A 20926-nucleotide genomic window follows, 5' to 3' on the forward strand; every position below is an offset into this window, starting at 1 on the left:
GCTGGGCTTCATTGTGTAAACAAAGACTGCGTGTTGGTTTCCTGGGCACCCAGACCCAAATAATCACACAGAAACTATATTAATTACAACACTGTTTGGCCAATGGCTCAGTTGTATTTTTAGTTAACTCTTCCATCTTAAGTTAACCCATTTCTATTAATCTGTGTATTGTCATGAGACTGTGGCCTACTGATAAGTTTCTAGCATCCTTCTCCTTCAACAGCTACATGGTGTCTCTTTGACTCTGCCTACTCTCTCTCTATGTTTCTCTGTTTAGATTTTCTACCTGATTATATTCTGTCCTGCCATATAGGCCAAAGAAGCTTCTTTATTAGTCAATGAGAATAAAACATATTAATAGCATACAAAGGAGAATCCCACATCAACCTCCTAACCTTTGCCTTTTAGAATAGAGTTGGTTAATTTCCCATGGTATTCTCCATTAAGGGAGTCAAATTCTGATTAAACCTGAAGTGGCAGAATACAAAGAGGGGCTAGGCGGTAGTGACTCATGCCTTTAATCCCATCACTTGAGAAGCAGAACCAGGCTGATCTCTGTGAGGTCTGGACCATTCTGGTCTACCGAGCTAGTTCCAGGGCAAGTAAGGGCTATACAGAGAAACCATGTCTCAAAAACAAAACAAAACCAAATAAACCAAGAATGCAAAGGGGGAACCTTTGCACTGTCTTGCCCTGTCACAGAGTTTCTCAGGCAGTAATCTGTGAGAAGGCAAATAAATGACAGATAGGAAAAGCCAGTAAAGCTTGCTAATGTAAATGCCTCTGGTAATATAGTTAGAAGAGTTTAAATTTGTCTTCAGTTTTTCATCTCTGTTCTGTAGAAAAGTACTCTTTTTCTTGTCAAGCCATTTCAATTTAGAAATGGAAGAAGAGTAGCAAACTTTCTAACATCTGTTGCTTCGAATATCCAGCTCAGATTTCTCAGAGTTTTAGTAGAAAATTCTGATCACCCATGTATCTGTAACAGTGATGCTGAGGCAAAGGAAACCCTGAGAGTTTCCAATAACTGTTGCAAATAGGATAGAGCTGAACCCAATACTAAGGCACCATTTAACAGGAGTAAGTGCAAGGCAAGGTATATAAGGATCATATGATTATCTCATTCTGCAAACCTGCTAGGCTAAGAAAACTTTGACGTGGCTTCTGAAGTGACAAAAGCTAGGATAGAAATTGCAGTATAATGGTTATATATTGTCCTTTGAAATGCAGTATATAATTTAAGCCGGAAATTTAATGATGGTGCTATTTTCTCAAAGTTAGAATGCATGAGTGAGCAAGAACTGCTGGTGAACCCCTATGGACCATTTTTTTTTGCAGGAAAATATGACTTGTATTTAGGAAATACAATAAAAGCAAAATTCTTTTCATTCCAAATATTTGTCTCTAACATAGAATCATTACTACAAAGAGAAATAAAACACATCTTTAATTAAATAAGTGTTAGGCCTAGAATAGGGAGCTGACCCCAGGCAAACTTCCGAGACTATAAAACAAGAAAGGAATTCCACTCTTTGATGTAACAAAGCAGGCACATATGAACAAAAGCTAGTCTTTGAGGAAGAGCAGTTCACAGCACTGCCTGTCTTATATAACTTATCCTGACTTGACCTGATTGTTGTGTTAGCTATTTGACCTTATTTATTATTTGCATAAAGAAAATCAAGCCTCTCCCATCTTTATCATGAAGTGGTTTCACAACTTAGGGCAGTGGATGCATTGTTAAGTGGCTGCATCAAAGCTGGGGGTTTGGAGGGCTAGCTCTCTCCGTGCTTAGGTTTCAAGGAGATCCACCTAAGTCCTTTTGAAGGACATGCCTCAGTCAGAGAGTTTGGAATTTTAAAGAGTCATATATATTTCAAAAATGGAAATTTCTAAGGTAAAGGTTCTGAGCAAGCAATATAGTTTGAATTTTTTTCATAGTTTCAGCAGCTTCTCATAAAATTTGATTTTTTTTTTTTAAATTTAGACAGGATGTCCCAAACTTTTCTATATCGGATTCCAACTTTTGGGCTTAATGAATTTTCTTGTCTCAGCCTCACAAGTAGCCTGAACTACCTGTATATGCCCTCAGGCTTAGTTTAATTTTGTTTTTGTTTGTAGTATAGTTGGTTATGTACAGAAAGCAGACAGTATGTGATGAACTTGGAAGCACACACTCCACTTCCACTACGTCTTTTGGTCCATCTCCCTTTTACTAATATCTTCTATTGGTATGGTATATTTCATACAATTATTATCCATTGTTGTGAACCAAAGTCTTTGGTTCACAACAAGGTCTTTCTATGTATTACAAAGGTATCTAGTGAACCAAAATGGCATGCACCACATCATTGTGGGATCATATAAAAGAGTTTCATTACTTAAATATCCCTTGATTCACTTACTTATCCTTTTCCCACTCCACTCTCATGTTTTGTTTTGTTTTTATTGTTTCTATTGTTTTATCTTTTGAAAACTATCATATAACTGGGATTTCTAAAAAAATACAAGATTTTTTTCATGGTCTTCTTCACTTAACATATGCCGTTGATGTCTTATCTTGACCTGAGAGTTCATATACTTTAAAGTACTGAATAATAGTCCATGGTATGAATACAACACAGATTTATACAATTAGCTTTCAAAGGAAATCTTCATTGTTCTAGATTTTAACTATTTTTAATTTTATTTTGTTCATACTAAATTTAATTACATCTTTCAAACAAAGTATGTTCCATCTGCTTTAACTTTTAGTTTTCATGTTTGTTTGTTATTTTTTTATCATTTTTTTCTGGAAGCTGAAGTCCTATCTTCTACACACAATAGATCAGAAGTACCAAGGAATGAACACATTAGATGTGTCCTTAGGCCCAGTGGAAGATAACTCTGAAATGTGCAAATGTCCTGACAAGATTAAGCTCCAGTACTAATGGCATACATTGCTGGAAAATTTACAATTAATTAGTTCTCTTTATTTCTCAGATTAAAGCCTTATATATTTATTAGAGCACTCGAGCATCTCCAATAGTCTTCCTGTGCCTGAATCTTCTCATTATCATTATCCAAGGGAAACAAATATATTTGGAAAAGTTTGAATCATGTATGTTGAAACTAATAAATTATTGAATTGTATTAGCAGTGCACTGAACAGCATTGGAAAAAATATGAAGAGGAAGCACACGAGACATGTAGGGATCCCCCTAGAACTGCGGCCATGGTTCCTCACTCCTCAGGTAACAATTACCAAAGTTATCCTGGAAGTTTTTCCTCCAGTTTATGCACCAGTAACCTCTCCTCTGGAGACTCTGTATTGCCTGTGAGTCCCTTTATTTCTGATGAAAGATGATAGGTAGCAGTTTGCCTGAAACTGTGATTCTCTGATGAATCCTAGAAAAGTGATTATTGAAAATGTGTGTGTGGGTGCTTCTTCAGCAAGTTTCATTGTTATAAGAATTGAAGTGATGGCTCCTAATCACTTCATTTATCTGAAGTTAAACTAGAAATTTGCAAGCAAGGCTGGAGAACTTAAAATCAATAGGCCCAGAAAATGATGTGCTTTCGTTTTGCTATACTTTCAAAGTGGAGAAACTGTTAGAATGTTTGATGCTTTAATGCAATTTCCTGAATTAGTATGTTTAGGATCTCCAAATAAAATCCTTGTGTATGTATTTCTGCTCTTGATTAAGGTATTGTGATTATGTAGTTCATTTAAAAATGTAATGTATAATTAGGAAATATAGGTTGTTAGTGGATAATCATAAATAATAGTCAAGCTTGTAGTCATGTTAGTTAGATTTTCTAGATGTACATAGATAAATTTTAGATAGACATTCTTCATATCTTTCAAAGGTTACAGAATAGGACATTTAATGTTTTAATAACTTAGGGCTTTTCATGACAATGAGACACTCTGCTCCTGGCATCACCAATCTACTTCATGAAGAAGATGGGCATCGAAGAGGATCGTTATGGAGTTTGATAGCCATTTGGGCAAGAAACTGCTCTTGCCTGGACTGTTGCATAAACTGGACACAAAGAACCCGCAGAGAGAGGACTGCTGAACTTGCCTAAAGGTGAGATGATCTTTTGGGTTCCTGATTCATGAAGGAGTCTGCAAGACATTTTGCAGGACACAGCAGATAGTGACTGAACTGACTTTGAAATTTCCTGCTTCATGGAAATGTCTCTGGATACTATGGGCCTGTAGCCCAAAGATGGATGCCCCAATGGTACAGAGGAACTTTGGGTGACTGTCCAGGCAGCGAGATGTCTCTGTCATTTCTAGAATTTGAAAGTTGCTTTTTTCTTGTTTGCTTAGATAATATTGTATCTTTCTGGAGTCTTTGATGGAGTTAAGAATCGTTAGTTATAGTTATACTTTTCCTTAGTTATGATAAAGATTATTGTAATTTTTACTTGATAACTGTTTTGTTATATGTAATTTTGCTATGTTAAAGTTAAAGCCTTTCCTTTTTGTTTAAACAGAAAAAGGGGAAGTGATGTGGGAGTGTCATATATCAATCTGTTGATTTCATTGGTTGAGCAATAAAGAAACTGCTTGGCTGGCCCTGATAGGTTAAAGCATAGGTGGGAGGAGTAAACAGAATAGAATTCTGGGAGGAAGAGGAAGTGAGGTAAGACTCCTCAGACAGACTTCATGCAGCTCCTCTCAGAGCGAGACACACATGATAGCTCTGCTCTCTGAGGCAGACGCAATGAACTCTGACCCAGGATGGACATAGGCTAGAATCTTCCTGGTAAGCGCACCTCGTGGTGCTACATAGATTATTAGAAATGGGTTAAGAGGTTGAAACTAATGGGCCAAGCAGTGTTTAAAAGAATACAGTTTGTGTGTTGTTATTTTGGGACATAAGCTAGCAAGTAGCTGGGGTGCTGGGGACACAGCCCCGCCGTTCCTTATTACAACAAAATATTAATTGACAAATCTTATTTTTTGAGCAATAAAGAGCAACCTATGTAATAGATAGTTAAAATTGTTTGGAAATAGTAGTTTTGATGTTTGATTCACCAATAAGAGCTCTTGGATCCATTACTTTTTTTAATTTAGCAATTTATGACTTGACTAATGGCTGTTTATTCAGAGTGAAAAAATATTAATCATTTTTTAAGAGTGATTTTTAAATTTTTTAACATAGCATTTAATTTTACTTTATTTTAGTTTGGTGTTTTGAGACAGGGTTTCTCTATAGCTTTGGTGCCTGCCCTAGAACTAGCTCATATAGACGAGGTTGGCCTCAAACTCACAAAGATCTGCCTGCCTCTGCCTCCCAAGTGTTGGGATTAAAGGCATGCACCACAAAAAAGCATTATAAAAGGTCTTAAATAATGTTAATAGACTCAACTACTTTTCTAAGTAATTTCTAGATAGTTTCATTAAAGCTAACATTTCATGGGCAGGAACAAAATGACGACAAAGTTTAACATTATCTATCTTGCAAATAACATGATATACAAGGCCTGAGCCAGGACCTCTCTGGGTCTGGGTGTGAGTCAAGGACCTCCAAAAGACTAGGTCTGAGCCAGGGCATCTGTGGGTCTAGGTGTGAGTCTGGGTCCTCCAAAGAAGTAGGCCTGAGTCAGGACCTCTGTGTGTCAGGGCACACCCAAGTTTAAGACCCCTGAGGGAGTTGACCAGAGCCAGAGACCTTTTCAGGACCAAGCTGAAGCCAGGGAATGATGGAGGAAGGTCATTGGTTAATTAAAGAAACTGCTTGCCCTGATAGGTTAGAATATAGGTGGGTGGAGTAAACAGAACAGAATGCTGGGAGGAAGAGGAAGTGAGCTCAGAGATGCCATGTTCCCCTCTCCCGGGAAGACACGATAGCTCTGCTCTCTGAGGCAGACGGCGATGCAGCCAGATACCAGGTCAGACATGCTGAATCTTTCCCGGTAAGACTGATGATACACAGATTATTAGAGATGGGTTGATCGCGATATCAGAATTAGCCAGTAAGGGCTAGAGCTAATGGGCCAAGCAGTGTTTAAAAGTATACAGTGTCTGTGTTGTTATTTTGGGGCATAAGCTAGCCAGGCAGCTGGGGTGTCGGGGACGCAGCCCCGCCACTCCTATTACTACAAGGGAACTCCGCAGGAGTGGACCCAGACTAGTGACTTACTGAAACAGACCTAGGCCAGAGAAGGCCTGAGACATTGACTCCACAGGAACAGGTACAAGGGAGCAACCCCTGAGGGAGTTGGACAGAATGAGAAACCTCTGAGGGACCGGAATGAGTCTGGGACCTCTGAGGGAGTAGGCCTGATACAGTACCTCTGTGGGTCCAGCTGTGAGTCTGGGACCTCTGAGAGAGTAGGCCTGAGACAGGACCTCTGTAGTCCCATTGTGAATCTAGGATCTCAGAGTGAGTAGGCAGGAACCAGAGAATTCTGTGGGTCCAGCGAATGAATCCAGAACTGTGGAAGGAGTAGGCTTGATCCAGGACCTCTGCCAGAGCAGGAGCAAGGCAGAAACTTCAGCAGAAAGAGCCCCAAGCAAACAATCTCTGTGGGAGCAGGCCAGAAAGAATCCTGGTATTGCAGAGCAAACCCCAGGAGCACCGAGTGACCTCCAGGAACATGGATTGACCAGTGGGGTGACTGGAACTGTGACCCTGACTGCACCACAAGGAGCAATCATCTGAGCCTTGGATCCACTGTCACCTGGAAGATTGATCACTAGAGTCACAGACAGCCCCAACTACACCAATCAGAAGAAAAGATGGGTAGACAAGGTAAGAACACATGCAACACCACAAAGAGCAGCACAGCATCAGTAAAAACAACTAGTGAACCTAAAACAACAAGACTTGAACAACCAAATATAGATGAATAGAAGAAAATTACCTAAAACGTAACTTTAGAAGAATGTTTGAGGCCCTTAAAGAGAAAATGAAAAATTCCCACAAAGAAATGGAGGAAAAGACAAACAAAAAATTGGAAGAAATCAACAAATCCCTTAAAGAAAACCATGAAATGGAATCAAACACATGAAAGAAACTATTCAAAACTTGAAAACTGAAATAGAGACAATAAAGAAAACATAATCTGAAGGAATTATAGAAATAGAAATCAAGAGAAAATGATCAGAAACCACAAATGCAAGCATAAATAGCAGAATACAAGAGATGGAAGAGAGACTCTCAAGCACTGAAGATACAATAGAAGAAATAGACTCATCGGTCAAAGAAAGCATTAAACCTAACATAAGCTTAACACAAAATATCCAGGAAATATAGGACACCATGAAAAGACCAAGCCTAAGAATAATAAGTACAGAAGAAGGAGAAGTTAACTCAAAGACATAAAAAAATACATTTAACAAAATTATAGAATAAAACTTTCCCAACCTAAACACACCTATGAAGATACAAGAAGCTCACAGAACACCAAATAGACAGGTTCAAGAAATTGGTCATCAAAAGAAGAAATAATACAATAAAAAAAAATGGAGTACAGACCTAAACAGAGAACTCTCAACAGAGGAATCTAAAATGGCTGAAGGACATTTAAGGAAATGCTCAACATCCTTAGCCATCAGAGAAATGTAAATCAAAACAACTCTGTGATTTCATATTATACCTGTAAGAATGGCCAAAATCAAAAACAGTGATAACAACTTATGCTGGGAAGGTTGTGGGGAAAAGGAAACACCTCTGCATTACTAGTGGGAGTGTAAGCTGGTACAGTCCCTTTGGATATCAATATTGTGATTTCTCAAAAAATTAGGAAGCAATCTATCTCAAGACCCAGCAATACCACTTTTGGGTATATATCCAAAAGATGCTCAATCATAACACAAGTACATGTGCTCAATTGTGTTTACAACAGCATTGTTTGTCATAGCCAGAACCTGGAAACAACCTAAATGCCCCTCAGTCAAAGAATGGATAAGGAAAATGTGGTACATAATGGAGTACTACCCAGCAAAGAAAAATAATGACATCTTGAAATTTGCAGGCAAATGGATGGATCTAGAAAATATCATAATCTGTGAGGTAACCCAGACCCAGAAAGACAAATTTCACATTTACTTACTCACAAATGGTTTTTAGACATAAAGCAAAGAAAATCAGCCTACAAATCCCAATCCCCCAAAACCTAGACAACAATGAGGACCCAAGAGAGACATACATGGATCTAATCTACAAGGGAAGTATAAAAAGACAAGATCTCCTGAGTAAATTGGCAGCATGGGGACCATGGGGAAGGCTGAAGGGGAGGGAAGAGGAAGGAAGGGGAACAGAGAAAAATGTATAGCTCAGTATAATCAATAAAAACAAATTGGAAAAAAGTGATATACAAAATCATCACATGAAAAATGCTTGCTTTATTTTTAATTAGGCATCAAGATATGTTTAAATTAGAGTAAGAAATGGCTTTATAATTTGTTAAAGAACAATGAATTTTCAAGTCTTTATGTGAATTTCTTAAACCAAATTTTCTTGTAAAAAACAAAATACAGTCTATGTTGCAAAAAAATACTTATTACTAAAGATGCTGTAAACCGAAACATATAAAAATACAGCTTAAATCGGTTGGTGATGTGGCTCATTAGTTCAAGGTTCATGTGCCAAACCTGAAGACCTGAGTTTGGTCCTTAAGGTCAAATGGTAAAGAGAGACAATCAACTCCAGAGAGCCATCTTTTGACTGCCCTCCTCCACACACATACACAGTTGACAGACACAAAATAGACACTCAAACTAATGCAATGGCAGTAGTAGCAATTAACAATAATGATGATGATGATGTGTGTTTGTCACTTTGTGTAAGTGATTGAAGTATTCTTTCTGTAAGTGAAGAGCTTTAGTTTTCCATTTTTGGTTTATAACCAAATATTTTAGCTACTAGAGCAGAGAAGAAAAAATAAAACATCCTTGTAGTAAAACTATAATGCAGGATTCTGGTAAGGAGCACATGTGTCCTATAGGCTGAATGTGAAGGAGATCTGAGGACAATTACTGCTTGGGCATCAGTACACAATGTTTAGACAGAAAGCATCAAGGAATAATGCACAGAGTCAATCCTGAAATAAGAGGGGATTCTTATTAGCTCTAGCTTTAAGTCTGGGTGAAGACAAACACATGGAGAAGGCTACCTGGGAACAGGCAATAGACAAAAGACATGATTAAGCACTGGAAATGTAAATGAATGAATATATTAATAATATCCTCCTCTAGGTTTTGCCTTTTTCTAACCAAATGAAGCCAAAAACAAGTGGCAAAAAAGTTAGAGAAGGTATGTGCAAAGACCCTCAAGAAGGTCCCCATCATAGCAACAGAAGCAAAATGTAAGAGTGTGTGTGTGTGCATGTGTGTGTGTGTGTATGTGTGTGTGTTACCTCTTGTTGGAAACGATAGTTTACATCTGCACTCTTAGTAATTATGAGGCTCAGGAAGGAAGTTCATAAGTTTGAGAGACCTACATGAAAAACATTACCTCTTGAGTGAAAATTCTAATGAATTTTTTTACTAATGAATTAACTGAATTGAAATAAAATATACAATAGTGGTTGAAATAAGGTTTCAACTTAGAATTAAATTACTTTATTGGATATCTGTAATGCACCCCACAACTTTTTAAATAAGTTAGTGGAAGGTTTAATCAGAAATATGAAAATTACTTTAGAGAAAGTATCAGTCTTCTTAATGACTATGCAATAAGCCAACAGACTAAAATGTCCCTGCATGGGAACTGACTAGGCCTGAGCTTTCAAGCCCTGTGGGGCTCAATAAGAGTTCTATGAAGTGGAATAAGAGGATGTGGTGAAAGAGAACTTTTCAAATGATTTTAATAACCTTTGAAATTAGAAATAGATGTTCTCTGACAAATAGCTTAACCTCGATTTTCTGTTAAAGTTTTATTGCACAGCAACTTTTCAAGCAAACTGTGGTATCATGAAAAAGTCAATTTTATATATTCAGCATTCTCTCTTGCTAATTGTACATTACTCAGAACACACTTTTTAATTAAAAATCATATTCCAGGATAATAATGGAGATTGAAAATTAATGATAACAATTAAGTCCCTTTAAATTTCAGTTGTGTTTAAAAACTTCTGTATTACCCACTGTCTTAAAATTCTTTGTGCCATTTCATTGCCACATATAAAGTGTCTTCCCTACCCAATGCCATTGATCTTGAGCCCTTCAAAGGAAGAATGGATGAAGAAAGTATGGAATATATACATATTAGAGTACTACTCAGCAGTAAAAACTAAGGACTTTGTGAATTTTGCATGCAAATGGATGGAAATAGAAAACACTATCCTGAGTGAGGTAAGCCAGACCCAAAAAGAGGAACATGGGATGTACTCACTCATATTTGGTTTCTAGCCATAAACAAAGGACATTGAGCAAATAATTAGTGATCCTAGAGAAACTAAATAAGGAGAACCCCCCCAAAAAACATATAGGCATTCTCCTGAATATTAACCTTCGTCAGGCTAAACCCATTCTTGACTTATGTTTCAAAATCATCGAGCAGCATGAATCTGTGAATCAGGTTCTATTTCAGATGTCCCAGCCCCTTTGTCCTATAACCGAATGGAGTACTGACAGAATCTGGACTCAGGAGCTACTTTCCACACTCATTATTTACACAGCTTCCCTCGTTTCCCATCATAAGAGCATCCTAGACTGACCTTGGTCTCTTGCCAGCAGGACACTGTCAATGCCAAGATCACCTACGCTAACAGCGGTTTCTAGTACATTACATATGTGGACCATCCTTGCATGTAAGCTAGCAGGAGATTCCAGGAAAGTGTTCATGGGGTTGGGTAGGGAAATGGTCTTGAGGATTATAAAACAGATATTCTGTAGTCCTGGGCTCTAGGCACTGATGGCACAATTAAGAAAAACTCAGGATCAGAAATTGGGGTTCAACCTGAATGTCTGAAAAGCAAAACAGCCAGCCACTGGCTCTTACCTTGACCTCAATCTGAAATGCTGATCCTACCTCCAGGAATCTCAGAACTAGACTGTGTGTTGAGAGCTATTTTTTCCTGTTTTATAACCCTTTCTAGGGCTGGGATTAAAAGTGTGCACCACTATGATTAAAGGCAGGCACCACCTGGTTTCTATGACAACTAGTGTGGTTAATGGGATTAAAGGTGTGTGTTATAAGCATATCCATTGGACTGTCACTACCTGATGTATTTGAAAACTTGCAATTAGTTCAGCTTCTGCCTGATCAGTAAAATATATTTTTTTTCTGATGATTCAGGCAGCTAATGGAAAAAAAAAGAAAGGTGTGTGTTTGTGTGTTACCGTAACTTGGTTTGTAAGGCTGACCAGTGGGACTGTTTTACTCTTAGATCTTCAAGCAGTCTTTATTTACTAAAATACAAATGAAATGCCACTACAGTCCGGAAGTCAGAACACAGGTGTGGAGGTCACAAACCTTTGGACTATGTCCCCACAGACTTTGTATTGATGGCCTGCCATCAGTCTCTCTTGTTGTGTGACATTTTCCTGGAGACACACAAACAAGTGTCTACACACTGCTGATAGGGCACCAACGGGCAGACTAAAGTACAATGTCATCCCAGTCCAACTTGGCAAACAAATGAGTTTGTTAGGCTTGCATACAGAACACGGGTGAGGGGTTGCTTACAGGAGTGTAGGCGACCTCAAAACATACACTACCAAAACATCTCACCAAAGCATGCACAATGACTCTCCCGTAGCTATATAGATGGAGTTCCCCCACTTCAGTTAACTTCAATTTTTTGTAAACTCTGGATGCTTTTGAGACCATAAGACCCTGTGCAGATAGGGCAGGGTTGCATATAGCAGAGAGAAGGAAATAGGCAACAGTGACCTATATGAGAAGACAGTCAACAGTTCCAGCACTGTCTCTTGCCTGGAGCTGCTTTGATGAAGTTATTAATTAACGGCTGTGAAACTTGAATGACAGCAGTGTACAACACCTGCCTTCCCGGGGGAAGACAAAACTCCCAAACTTTGTACAGCGCTGTTCTAAAGCAAATAAATTCCTCTCCTCACCAAATGGCGATCCAACTGTTTGTCCTTTTCTTTTTACCCCTAGAAGCTTTTTTTTTTTTCTGTCTGGGTGGTAAATGGTATTAGCTGGAGAAAGGGGAAAAGGTACAGATGAAGATAGTTCTTGCCTTCACAGAATCCCTTTGGAGTTTCCGTGTTACAGGATGACTTTTCTGGCCATAGTGAACCTTCGTAAGGTGAAAATGTGGGTGAAAAGATAGTTGCGTTCTCTGAACTTTGTTTTTAGCTATCTCAGTTTAAATATTAAACACTATTATAATTCAATAGTACATGCTAATGATATATAGGGCTGTGGATATATCTCCAACTGATTGGTTATGAGTACTATGATATCATATGGACAGTGTTAGTGATGGAAGGTGAAGAAGCATGGTGGAAGGCATACAAATATGAAATTTATATCAAGTAATCAATTACACAGTGAAAATAAAATTTCTTCAATACAAAGAACTGCCAAAAACCCCTTCTGTCTCCTTCGTCATAAGAAAATAAAGTGAGTGTTTTTCCAGGGTCTTACAGATATTTGTATCAAAAATTTTTATTCCACAATCTCATTTTCTTGATTTTTGCAGCATGGAAATTACTTTTTAGAGGGGGCAATTAATTACCTCATTCTCTTTCAATACTATGATAGTATAATTATTTTATTATTTCTCTTGGAACTACTACCATATATTATTCCATATTTTATTTCTCCCATTGCTTTTCATATAGTCCCCACCTTATAAAGTTGTCAGAAAAGATTTAATGCAGAAATAACAATGGGATACAATGCCTCTACTTATTCATTTATGCTTATATAACTTCAGAGGTGCTCAAAAGGTTCCACAAATATTGAATCATTAAAGCGTAGTGCCCCTGAGAGCTGCACTTGCTATTACCATTATGGTTTATTATTATTCAGACAAACCAAGTTTCCCCCAGAGTCCAGAACAACTCTTGCAGAGAGGGTTGGCTTTTTAACATCCTGCATCAGAGAGTCAAGATTCAAGTTGTTAAAATTAACTCATTTTTCCTAGGATTGTCTCTGGTGAGATGTCAGGCTTCATCTGCTTCAGGTATCATGGCTGAAATAGTGCTTACTTGGCTCCTAGAAAATTTCTAGTTGAAATGCTATTTTTTCCCCGTTCAGAGCTACAAAGATGAGACAAAATGCTTCAGGAATTGAAAGTACTTGGTGCTTGAAATGAAAATTACTGGTGTATTTGCTTGACTTGCATATGGAAGGTTGAGAGTTTAATCCTCACCACTGTAAAAGAACACACACTGACATACACGCTTCTATTCAAGTCTCTCCCAAGAACATGACTAGTCTATGTAAAGCGAAGGCCTCCGTGCTTCTTTAAATTGTTTCTTCTCAAATCTTGTTTCTACCATAATCACACTCAGTCCCAGGATCAGCTCTAGACTCTGGTATGAGTCGCCCCCCCCCCACCCCAATCTCAGTGTCCAATCTCCCCAGCACAATCTTTGAGCACCACCCACAGAGATTTGCAAGCCCCCAACTTTCTTATTTATAAATGAACATCAAGCACCTAGTGTTATAATTATAATTATGCTGGCCTGCCCCGTCACCTGGGTACCCTATCCCTTTAAGAGACAGGCTCTGCCCACTCCCAATCTCCCCTCCCCTCCTCTCAAGCCTCTTCTCCTCTTTTCTCTCTGCCTATGCTTCTGAAGAAGCAGCCTCTGCCTCCCTTCCTCCCCGTCTTCTCCCCCTTCTTTCTCTGTTCCACTCTTTTTCTCTTTCTCCCCATCACCCATACCGCCTATCCTCCCATAACCTCCAGTACCCACTAAATAAAACTCTATACCTAAGCTCTCTCCACGAGGTTTATCTGTCTGTCTCCCACCGGCTGTGGTCTCCTACCCTTAATGGAACCTGCCAGAGTCATCAGCTCCATAAATCCTAACACCCAGCCCCTACCATCATCCCCAATTATAGCATCTTCTTGACTTTTGTATTTTTCTTCCTTTGTCATTTTCCCTTCAGAAACCAAATTTATAGTTAAATCCCTTTCTCCAATTACATTGGACTCGAATATATGACTGGAAAAAATCACTGAATGTGCCTAGGAGACAAAATATGTTAATTAGTTTTAATTTTATGAATTTAATTTCATTAGTTAATGAAACAAGTGATTGGGGCAATCAGTCACTTCCTTCCTGACTCATTCAACTTTCTCATTTCAAGTGAACTTATTACTTGTGGAATCTCAGGTCTGTTGGAGATGCACTGAGGATCTGAGTTTTGTAAAGAGAGCAGAGAATTGTTAATTTTTGTTTAAGGGTGAGATACCAGGCTTAAAGGATTCTTTTCTTAAAGCCTGGGATCTGCTTACCAATCCATACTCCCTGCTGGAGCTAAAATCTTCACCATAGCAAGGTGCTCATTGTATTTGTGAAGTGCTGCCTCGTTAGACTTATCAGACAATGCCGATGAGCAGATGATAGGATGTCAAGCTGACATTCCTGCAAAGGGCAGCTGCCTTATTAGCCCTTAACTGCTCTGTGCTTTGAGCTCACATCAATCCAAGAGCTGTAAAAAACCCTTCACAGTGTCAGCATAATACACCTGCATTATCTTGTTTGTTTATAATTCATAAATGACATACTAATTTTAACAAGCATGGTTCATGTAATATCAAGTTGCTTTTGCATAACCTTCAGTTGTCAGGCCAGTGCATCTCATGGTTTTTACTCTCTGAAAATCATTTACTAATAAGGAGAACAATATTACAGGATTCTCAAGTAGAAAGCAGATCTTAGGCACCACATTGTTTGAATTTTATTGGTTGTAAGACTTAAGTTTAGTTGATTTATGAGATATTTCTATGAAAAATATTTTGTCAGTATAGCCAGTTTGGATCAGTTTTGATTGTAATTGTGAACAAAAACTAAGCTTTAGTGACTCTGTTGCTTACACTGGATGGAACTAAATGATGATATATCTGTATCTCTCTCTCTCTCTCTCTTTATATATATATACATATATATATACAATATATATATGTGTGTGTGTTACAGTGTTAAAGATGAAATCCAGAGTCCCTTATATGTCAGACTAAGCTATACATTTATCTCAACACTTTTTCTAAACATATTCAAATGTAAAACTTTAAGACAACTCTGAGGCAATTTCTGAGGCCTCTCAGCAGTAATGCTCCCCCCATCCCTGGGAACCAAGGACCTAACAACTATACATGCATGTACTGAAATGTTGGGAACTTTCCATCTCCCTGAGTCCTTGTGAATGTTCTCCAAATAGAACTCAGTTATTGGAATAGAGGCAAGATAACCCTTAGGTGTTGACTCAGTTCCCGATGTTGAGTTGGTAGAGATTGGCCATTCATTCCATTTTGGCAGAAATGATTCCACCAGCTCCTCTGGGAATTAGTTAGGGTCCTTGGGAACACCCATGGAGACCCATGAACTGTTCCCTGTAATTCCATTCCAGAACCAGTTCCTGATGACTTAGTCCCTGAGAAGAAGTCAAAGTAACCTTCAAATGTTACTCAGTTGATCTGGCAACCACCCTCCAGCCCTGGCTCAGACCAATCATTGTTAATATCCCTTTGAATAAGCCAATACTACTAATTGAAGAACAAACCCTGAGTAACCCCCCCCCCTTGTTTGTATGACTTTTTGCTTTAAAAATGGCTTGTGACAGGCATTCAGGGTCTTTTGGATTCTCAAATGCTGAAAGACCCTGTCACAACAGAATTAATTAAATCCTCTTGCTTTTACATCAACTGTGGTGTGAGAGTAGTCTCATGGGGTGACTTCTTCTCAGTGATTGGACTTCAGGGTCCAACACAAATATCTTTCTCTGGAACATTTCTGATTTGTATTATTTGAACATATTATTTTGAAAATTATATATAGCCATATAAAACAATAAACTATGAAGAATGATAAAGCAAAATTAGAATTATACATAATCACTTTACTGAAGATATCCACTGTTATAAATGGGTATATATGCTTATGAATTTTAATATTTACAACTTCCCCCTATGCCACATGGTTATGGCTACTGCTGTATTATTCCCTAGGTGAGATTCCTCCTGAGGTAAAGGAACTCTAAGATACAGGCTCTGGAATGGAATTGAATTACAAGGAACAGTTCATGGGTCTCCATGGGTGTTCCCAAGGACCCTAACTAATTCCCCAGAGGAGCTGGTGGAATCATTTCTGCCAAAATGGAATGAATGGCCAATCTCTACAAACTCAAAGGAAATTAAATTACTATATCCTACACAAGAAGTAAAACAAAACAAAATAATAAAAGCATTTGTTTCTCTTCCTCTGATTTCTCTGTTTTGAATCCTCACATCTTCAAGTCCAAAACAACGAAGAGTGAAGTAGATCAAGAATGTAAGGGGATGCTCCGCCTCCTATCCAGATCATTTCTGATTGAATAAATGAGGCCTGAACTGGGATTAATCTGAAGCAGCTTTGAAGTCAGGATGAGACTGAAGTTTCCATTAAATGTTAAGAGATTTTTACAATGAAAACATTTATTTATTTATTTATTTTTTAAATTGGAATTGCTTATATTTCTCCTAGTGACTTTTTGGAGTTTTAAAAGATGTAGCTATCCTTATGTTTCTATGACCAGGTACCCAAGAAAAGAAAATCAAAGGAGGAATGAATTACTTTACTGGGCCACGGTTTCCAGGGTTTTAATTCATGATTGCTTAGTCCCTTAAGCCTGAGCAGAATATCACGGAGCTGAAGGAGAGCTGCCCACTTCATGGCAAGCAGAAAAGAGGCCAAGGACACAAAACTCCAAGACCTAGAACCAACTTCTTCCAGTTAGGCACTGTTTACTAAACTTCTAGAACCTCCCAAAATAGTATCAACTGAGGACACATGGATCTTGGGAACATTTCAGATTGTAACTATACCAGCTATATCTGGGTATTTAAAATGTAATGGTTTCAGAGGTATTATAAAGTAAATGATCTCCAAAATAATTTCATTATTGAGTTACCTATTGTTCAAATTTCCTGGTTTATAATTTTGCTGATTTCTAGTTGTGCTGCATAGAAGTAAACAGAAGTTACCTGCAATATTACATAGTCGTATAAGCTATGCAGGTTTGCATTAGTAATAGATGTTATAGTAACATAAAATGTAAAGTTCTGACAATGTACACTTTTGGGTTTAGGTACAACTTCCTGAGTTACAGGTTACAGGTAACTACAACTATATGAGTGTTCATTAACACTGCTTATTGGTCAGTTTCTCTATGTGTGACATCATTTTGCTTTCTGTATTTTAGGAGTGGGCTTGGCAAAACTTACTGTTTATCCAGAGTTTCTCTTGGGCTTCTCTATTAGTTATTTTTCTTGTTGCTGTGATGAATTATCTTGCAAAAGCAGCTCAAGGAAGAAGAGCCTTACTTTCGGCAACAGATGCTGTGAGAACATTCTGATAGGGAACTCATGGTAGCAGGGATTTGGGGGTCACATTATGTCCACAGTCAGGACACAGAGAAATGAATGCTGGTGTGCAGCTTGTCGTTTTGTTTGTTTTTGTTTTTGTTTCCAGTCTGGGATTCCAGACTGTGGATGGGGCCACCCACAGTCGGGTTAGGTCTTCTATTCTCAAGCAAACATTTATGGAAACACTTTCTGAACTGTTTCATTTTTTCTCCAATGGTGTGCTCATCTGTCTACATCAACTAGACTGCAGCCAGTCTCTTGGGTGGAAGGAACATCAACTGAGAAATTACCTCCATCAAATTGGCCTGTTCTTCATTGTTGAATGATGGGGGAGGGTCCAGCCTAACTGGGCGACACCATTCTTAGGCAGGTGAACCTGAGTTGTATAAGAAAGGTGTTTGAGTAATTAATGAGGAGCCAGCCCGTATAGTGACTCTGGAGCCAGTCTGGGACACTGGGCCAGTCCTTGTCTCAGAATAAGAATGGAAGTACAGTTCAGTTGTAGTAGGCTTGAAGGACAATGGGAGTCCCCATTCCCACCCCTAACATCCCACCACTGCATAACACTTGAACGAAATGGATTTGAATCTACGTGTCATTTTGTAAATTTGGTCTTTAGTTTGGGCTAAAACTGTAACAAGCAAATAAGCACATGATTACATTACCTCTTTCCTGAAATAAAAAGAATTGATCATAGTAAGAACAAACATGCACAGTCCTATGCTACAAAGTAACTTAGCCTTGCAAAATAATTACAGTTGAATACATCTGTTATTTGCAGGAATCTACGTTCCAATTAATTCTGGCTACAGCCAGCTGACCTGGTTAAATGCCTCTGCAGCTCAGCTGGAATCCTATTAGAGGGAATGGTCTAAAACTTTAAATAGGAAGCTTATAAAGCAATTCGGAGAGGCTGCCTGCTGCCAGTATTTCTGTCTGTAGTTCTAGATAAACTAAAAAAAAAAAAAAAAAACGCTTAATGTGGAGAGAAAATGCCATTGAGCACTTCTTCAAGTTGAAAGTTAAAAAACAAGTTGAGTCTTTCTAGTACTTAAAAATCTTGGTAATGCATAGTACTGTTTTCTGTGGCTCACCTGCAGAAAGGCCCTCTTTCTGGGCTCCTTGTCAGTGCTCCTGGTCGCCGAGTGCATCGACATAAAACGTGGTTGTCAGGGAAATGTTGTCTTACTACTATTTATGGAGGGATATATGTTTTAAGATATTTGCCTTTTTAATATCATGAAATGATAAAGGTAGGTTTAACACCCAGAGAGGACTGAAGAGAAAAAAAAATCGTTTAATCTATTTCTAACAAAAGATGGAAAATACACTACACAGCTTATGTCAACTTTAGTAGGATTAGTAAGAAAAGTTATTTTCTCCACCATTCTGTAATGTACAGCTCTGCTCAGAAAATACTTGTTCAACTTAAGAAGATAGACCAATGAGGATGTGCCAATGTAGATGGCCATCGGAAGGCTGGCGCACTACTTGCTACCCATAAAGCGTCAGCTGCTTGGAGAGCTGTTTGATGCCTTAGCATCTTCCTCACCTTGTATCCCTTTAAAACATTGCTTGAGCTCAGGCTTGTTCATCACAAGATGAATGTGAATGTGGTGAATAGAGGAGCATGAACTACTTCCCAGATGGAAAGAACGTGGGCCACTTTATTTTTTTATACTAAATTGATCCAGCCTCATTTTTTGGAGATTTTTTTAGATAAAATTTTAGTAACATTAGAGTTTGAATAAGAAGAAATGCATGAATTGGGAAATATGCGACAGACTAGAGGGCCAATGACAAAGGGTCAGAGTTATCTAGTAGGAGCATGAGAAAGGAAAATGAATTATTTAGAGCTGAGGATGGAGCTCAGTGGAATGCTTGTCCAACATGCATGAAGCCACAAGTTTAATTTTCCACTCTGCAAAAACAATAAGCGTGCCAAAAATTTATCTATTTGGAAATCCCCAGTTACATAACCATCCTAGTTGGCTACTTATTGGCTGAGGTTGTTATATTTATCTAAAATAATCCTTTATCAGAAATGAGCTAACTTTTGTTTATATTTACAGTTGTGACCAGGGGAGATCTTGGTTCTATTTTCAATCTCAGTTAGAGTTCCCAACACCCTGTGTGAGGCTAGGGCTTGGCTCCATTCCCACCCCCATAGCTAGTTTTAAAACATTAATTTTTTTTAAATTTTTTATTTATTTAATATTTCTGACTCTTCCCCGCCACCGCCTCCCATTCCCCCCCCTCCCCCAATCCATGCCTCTCTAGTCCAAAGAGCATTCAGGGTTCCCTGCCCTGTGGCAAGTCCAAGGTCCTCCCAGCTCCATCCAGGACTAGGAAGGCGAGCATCCAAACAGACTAGGCCCCCACAAAGCCAGTACATGCAGTAGAATCAAAACTCAGTGCCATTGTCCTTGGCTTCTCAGTCAGCCCTCCTTGTCTGACACATTCAGAGAGTCTGATTTGATCATATGCTCCATCAGTCCCAGTCCAGCTTGCTTTGGTGAGCTCCCATTGGATCAACCCCACCGTCTCAGTGGGTGGGCACACCCCTTGCGGTCCTGACTTCCTTGCTCATGTTCTCCCTCCTTCTGCTCATTTGGGATGGAGGCAGCTTGGATATGGGAGTAGGGAAATATATATCTCAATTAAGGGAGCCATTTTGGGGTTGGTGAGAGACTTGACTCTAAAGGTGTTCCCAGGTGTCCATGGAGATGTCCTCAGCTAGATCCTTGGGCAGCTGAGGAGAGGGAGCCTGAAATGGCCCTATGCTATAGCCATACTGATGAATATCTTGCATATCACCATAGAAACTTCATCTGGTGATGGATGAAGCTAGAGACAGAGACCCACATTGGAACACTGGACTGAGCTCCCAAGGCCCAAATGAGGAGCAGAAGGAGGGAGAACATGAGCAAGGAAGTTAGGATTGCGAGGGGTGCACCCACCCACTGAGACGGTGGGGCTGATCTAATGGGAGTTCACCAAGGCCAGCTGGATGATGGAGCATGTGATCAAACCGGACTCCCTAAACGTGGCTGACAAGGAGGGCTGACTGAGAAGCTAAGGACAATGGCACTGGGTTTTGTTCCTACTGCATGTACTGACTTTGTGGGAGCCTAGTCTGTTTGGATGCTCATCTTCCTAGTCCTGGATGGAGAGGGGGAGGATCTTGGACATCCCACAGGGCAGGAAACCCTGACTGCTCTTTGGACTGGAGAGGGAGGGGAAGGGGGATGGGGGAAGCAGGAGGGAAATGGGAGGAGATGGAAATTTTCAATTAAATAATATAAAAAAATAAAAAAGAAAAAAATTCATTTAAACAAAACCTTAGATGGTGATAAAAACTTTAATAGCCTTTCAGAATTTCTCTTACAGGAATTTTAATGCATAGGGACAATATTATCTTAGAATGTATCTTTCT

This window comes from Alexandromys fortis, unplaced genomic scaffold (assembly GCF_014885135.2).
Source record: "Alexandromys fortis isolate MF-2015 unplaced genomic scaffold, M_Fortis_MF-2015_v1.1 scaffold_34, whole genome shotgun sequence".
Lineage (NCBI taxonomy): Eukaryota > Metazoa > Chordata > Mammalia > Rodentia > Cricetidae > Alexandromys > Alexandromys fortis.